At 37.1% G+C, this 5,463-nt stretch overlaps 2 non-coding genes and 1 pseudogene across 2 annotated transcripts; 2 read left to right on the plus strand and 1 right to left on the minus strand.

The window, feature by feature from the left end:
• Window positions 1–1,878, plus strand: part of LOC106523965 (contactin-associated protein-like 5) — a 34,729-nt pseudogene extending 32,851 nt beyond the window's left edge.
• On the plus strand, window positions 82–154 carry trnar-ccg (transfer RNA arginine (anticodon CCG)). The gene has a single exon. It is a non-coding gene; the product is annotated as a tRNA-Arg (tRNA).
• Window positions 1,879–2,934: 1,056 nt separating the features above from the next.
• trnar-ccg (transfer RNA arginine (anticodon CCG)) lies at window positions 2,935–3,007 on the minus strand. Its single transcript has one exon. It is a non-coding gene; the product is annotated as a tRNA-Arg (tRNA).
• Window positions 3,008–5,463: the final 2,456 nt, after the last annotated feature.

Consider the following 5,463-nt stretch of genomic DNA (forward strand, 5'->3'; position numbering starts at 1 on the left):
TGTATGTCAGATTTCATCCAAATCATAAATAATGGTGATAACATTAAGACTATTGGACCTTTCATAGCAGCATTGATAAGTGGCCCAGTGGCCTAATGGATAAGGTATCAGCCTCCGGAGCTGGGGATTGTGGGTTCAAGTCCCACCTGGGTCAGCAAACTCAAGTTGTGCAAATGAGTTCTTTGAAATCATTCATATGATATTATCATGAGAATCAAAAGCAAACATTTATTAACCAAATATTTCATGTTATGTTCATATTTCAAGTTAAAAATTGGTATGGTTACAGCTAAGGTTCTCCAACAAATATCCCGAGCATTCATGTGAAATGGATATAACTACGGCAAAGTGGCAGGTGAAGATGTTTAGACCAAATGACTGCAGTGCGCTTTTAAAATTCAGTTTTGATTTAAAAGAGAAAAAAATAGTAATTTGTAATCTACTTTGTGTTGTTAAATCAGACTTTATTTTGTTTGACCTAATTAGTCTTTTATAGAACCTTCAGTTATATGTGAGGAAATATATATTTTAGTAAGAAAGGCAGCTGTTTGTCAGGAGATGTGATGCAAGTCATGTGCAACAAACGTGATACCAACTGCCCATGATTTATGAAACAATTTGAGAAGACATACTTTATGTGGTTATGTTTGAAAAACAGCTGCTTTCTGTGTCTCTGTCTTTCTGTGTAGATTCTCTAGAGTTGGATCCAGAACTGGCTCAGCTGGGTTCTCTGGGTTTCACAGGCTGCCTGTCTGCAGTCCTTTTTAACACCATCAGTCCCCTGAAAGCTGCTCTGCTCAACCCGAATACCAGCCCTGTTGTCGTCAGCAGTCCTCTCCTCTGGTCCAGTTGTCTCTTCACTTCATCTAACCCCTACGCAGCAGAAACCATACGCCACCAGTCAGGTCAGAGGGTATACATTTCAGGTTCTGTTCCTGCTATTGTCAACACAACACAGGAAACTTTCATAGTTTCTTATAATTATTTCAACTTTTAACTTCAGTTTATGCAGCCCATTAAAACAACGTATCCATAAAGACCTAAAACACAGGAAGTGGTTAAACGTGTTTACGTGTTGCAGTCTTCTGGCTTTTACCTCACTGCAGAGTTCACTTTGTGCAATCAGAGAAGAAGCTCTTCAAAGATCTTTTCTTTGAATCTAAAGTGACGGATTTTGTTTGTTTTCACATCACTTTCATTATTTCCCTGCAATCTTTTCTCTCTCTGTGTGTGTCTTGTTTTTAAAACTTGTGTTTCATCTCTTTTTTCCATTCTGTTCTTTGTGCGGCAGACCAGTCTGGATCTGATAGAGCCGGTCAGCCTGTAGTGAATGTCATCAGGAGTGACTCAGCTCTCATTGGAGGTCTGTGAGCAGCAATCGGTTTTAGTGTCACTCTCTAATTTTTCTCCTAGTTTTACTTTAGGACTTTTGGTTTTTTAACAGTGTTTGTTTCTGTAGAACAACCCAAAACTCTGTTTCTTTAAGTGCAAATAATTTTTATTTATTTATTATTTCAGGTATCATATSTGTGTTAATCATGGGGATGGTGTTTGTGTCGGCCATGCTGGCCCGTTGCATGTACAGAAGGAAAGGAACGTGTCAAAACCAGGAGGTGAAAGAAACAGAAGACACATCTGGGACGTCATTTACCAATCAGACCTGTTCACAGAATGAATTCGAAAAACAGACTGAATATTTTATTTAGAAGGGGAGCTCTCTGAAAGTGTTGGAGTTGAGGAGAGAACCACAGAAAGAACAATCTGAGCCCAAACACTTTTTTCCTTCTCTGGTTGTGTTTTTATACAGAGTGTAAAACAAGTTTTGAAATGTGTCAAGAGTCTGTTAAGGTTTTGTGATTAAAAAAATAATGATGTAAATCTCAAAGTTGTGTCTGTATTCTAGACCTTTCTGTTTTTCAGAAAAATTTTTTTAAGTGATTTGTGAAATATTTTCTGAGCCAGTGGAGAAAATGTGACAATTCTAGAAATGGTTGGAGCATTTTGGATAAGCCAGAGATTTGTCAGTTAACAGTTTAGACGACCCCAACAAATAATAACTATAGTCTAACATACCGAAATAAGAAAGGTGTAGATGAGTCTTTATGCATCAAGATGGGACAGGGTGAATATGTTGGAGTTAAATGATAATTTGCTGAAATATACAGTATTACAGAGGGTCCTTTCACTGGAGGCTAAGTTAACAATGTTCTGAGTTGGAAAGGCAGCAGTTTGTTCCTATAGGTGCAAATACAGCAAACTTAGTTTTGTCAGAATTAAGAAGCAAGAGAACGTCCTTCAGGTTATGTCTCTTTTGGAGATGCCAATGGTTCCCAAACTTTTCAGCTTTTGAACCATAAAGTAAAGACCTGTGCCCCAAACTTAATTATCCTACTTTTATCAAATTTTAAATACAATAACCACACACTTTCATAACAACTAAGGCAAAACAAGTATTGGTAGTAGTCATTTTTAAATGTAATTAGTTCTGAAAATCTTTTTAAGACCCCACCTTGACCTTTCAGGACCCAGGATGTGATCCCGACCTAAACATTGGGAACCATCAATCTACCCAACTGATTGGATTAAATTTAGCTATTATCTGCATATCCTGTGCCAGTAAATAATCTTACCTATTAGAAGCATACAGTAAAGTAAAGAATACTGGTCCAAGTACAGAGCCCTGAGTGACATGACGGACAAATATTTACTACAACTACAAAGAAATTTAAATAGCCAAGATAAATAACTTCAATTATCATCTGTAATGCCAACTATCCCCATAAAACTCCAGATAGAAATTTTGTGATGCTTCGTGTCAAATAGAGCACTCAGACCTGAAACAGGACATGTCCACATGAGGAAGTAACTTCCAAGCCCTGGCAGATTAGTGGCTTCTAAAGTAAGYCCATTCCTGAAGCAATAATTTGTCAGAATTGACCCAGGTGGGACTTGAACCCACAATCCCCAGCTCCGGAGGCTGATGCCTTATCCATTAGGCCACTGGGCCGCATGCTAAAAAGGTGGCTTGCTAGGTTCACAGCTGATTTATATTGCTAATTAGCCAACGATGACATTCTTGGTTGGCTTTTTTGTCTCCTGTGTCTCCTATCTCATCTCGTCTCGTCTCGTCTCGTCTCGTCTCGTCTCGTCTCGTCTCATCTCATCTCATCTCATCTTTATCTTATCTTATTTTATCTTATCTGTCAGGGCTTCTAAAAATGGATGCATTTCTTTTTTGTGTGATATTTGTTGCCAGAAGCATTCAAGTGCATAATTTTGTTTAAGTAATAACTCACTCACCCTCTCTAATTCAAACAATTACTCAGAACAACAGCTGATTGTGGCTGGTTGTCAGTTATTCATCTATAAATGTGAGAACAGCTCACTGGGGAGGATCAACATCAGGCTTTTTGCAATAAAACAGGATTAAAAGAAAGAAAAAGGCAAAAAGTGTATCTGAAAAGATGATTGTGCTCCAATTAATTTCTCAAATCTCATTTTCAAGGTAAATGTTTTGCTTTATTTGCATGTGATCAGATTGGGTCTGTTTGTCCGTGCAGCTGAGAGTCCACAGGAAGAGCAGCCGTCCTCCAACCAACAGCAGATTGGTGTTTCCATCCCAGCTTCCCTCAACATATGTCCTTGAGCAAGACTCTGAACTCTATGACCTCCACCAACCTCCARGTTGATGTGTTTGTAAATGTGTGTCTGACTTGGAGTCTAAAAACAACTTTCAGTGCTCTGTGAGAGGAGGAAAGCAAGATGGGAAAGAAAATCTCAGCTGGCAGTTTGTAGCAGCTGTTTTCACTCTGACAGTGAGGTCATCCTGGGTCATCAGGGGTCACCAACTCAGTGCAAACTAAAAGCTGGACTGTTTATTTCTACACAACACTCCTCAGACAAGTCCAGTTTGGATCAGTTATTTGTTACTTTTTAAAAACATTTATTCTCACATTTTGTCTCTGACAGAAAATGACTTTTCCTAAGACGATCAGAAGTTTGAAAAAATGAAGTCTCACAATTGGAGAAGTATTGTGACAATAGTATTAATAACCATTAAAYGTGACTTTAAATAACAACAGTGAACTATGGTAACTGGTAAAACCGGCTCTACATTCATCCATCCAGGTGTGTGTTTCCAACAAAACAAATCAGGCTCAAAAAACACTGAAATGACACAGGAAATTATTCCTGTGACTCATGACAGTAGTGGTTAAACTACAGGTGGTGTTTTTAAAATGAAATTGGAGTGATTCACACCAAACCACTAAAACATACTGTGAGTTTTCTAAGTGCCTGTATGGCTAGTTTCCATCTATTTTTTTCCCATCTGTGAATTCACTGATTGTTTAATCCTCACAGGAGAGAGCCTTGGGAGGAAAAGCATGTGCTGATCTGACTGTGACTCACTGATATGGTGAAGTCAGAAACATGTGCTGATGAGGCGGTACTGCATTAATTCAAAGCATTAGTCAGTGAAAGTAGAAAACAACAACAACAACACTGCTGTCAAGTCCTCCTGTTTTTTTTTTTTTTTTGACAAAGTTAAATTTACTCTCACCCAATGATTTCAGGTATTCCAAATAAATCCAAAACATTTAACTTGTCACAGGTTCTTTTCACCTCATTGTACTTTTGAAAACATTTAGATTTATTTTCCCACAACAGCAGCTGAAAAAAAACTGTCACTAAATCTATAATCTGATGAAACATAGCTTGTTTTGTCTGTAAGTGTATTCTTAAGAACACAATACAAACACATTCTTAAGTGTTAAATATTTGACAAGATGCCAGTTTGTCAGATGACTGATGAAAACWATCAAACATCAATAAACTGCTGGAAAAACCAGCAGAAAGAAATTCAAAATTTAAATATTTGACCTCCAGCAGGTTTAAACTTTTTTTTTCTTACTGCATAAGTTTATAAATATAAAAACATGACACCATGGCAGGAGTTCAAACCTACAGTGTCTATCAAAACTTTTACCACAAGTGTTCTTAGCTTTAAACCATCACTGTTTGTTATGATTTGATTTACTAAAGCAATTATAGTAAAGAAAGGGTTTTCAAATAGATAGGGATCAAAAGTTAACTGGTCTGTGGTCGCAAAGTAAAAGAGAAACCAAACGTAAAGGTTTGTTTGTAAAGGGAAGTGWTTCAGTGAAAACACGTTGAAAAGTTAAACATGAGAAACTGAGACCAGAGGTGATCATGTTTTGTTTTGTTTTGTTTGGTGTGSCCTGTGTTGCAGCTCAGTGCCTTAAGGTTTAAATGAATTTCTGTTCAGGCAAATATTTAAAAAGGATTTAATAAATGTGTAAAATAATTCTATTTTTAACATTTCTTTGTTTGCTGTTAGGGCATTTTTACCAAAAATCTTTTACTGTGCATACTTTCATTTGGGCACTTACACAATTTCAGACCTTAAAAAAGCTTGTAAAAAAAGAGAGAATAGAATAGAAT

The sequence above is a fragment of the Austrofundulus limnaeus genome, unplaced genomic scaffold (genome assembly GCF_001266775.1).
Source record: "Austrofundulus limnaeus strain Quisiro unplaced genomic scaffold, Austrofundulus_limnaeus-1.0 Scaffold172, whole genome shotgun sequence".
NCBI lineage: Eukaryota > Metazoa > Chordata > Actinopteri > Cyprinodontiformes > Rivulidae > Austrofundulus > Austrofundulus limnaeus.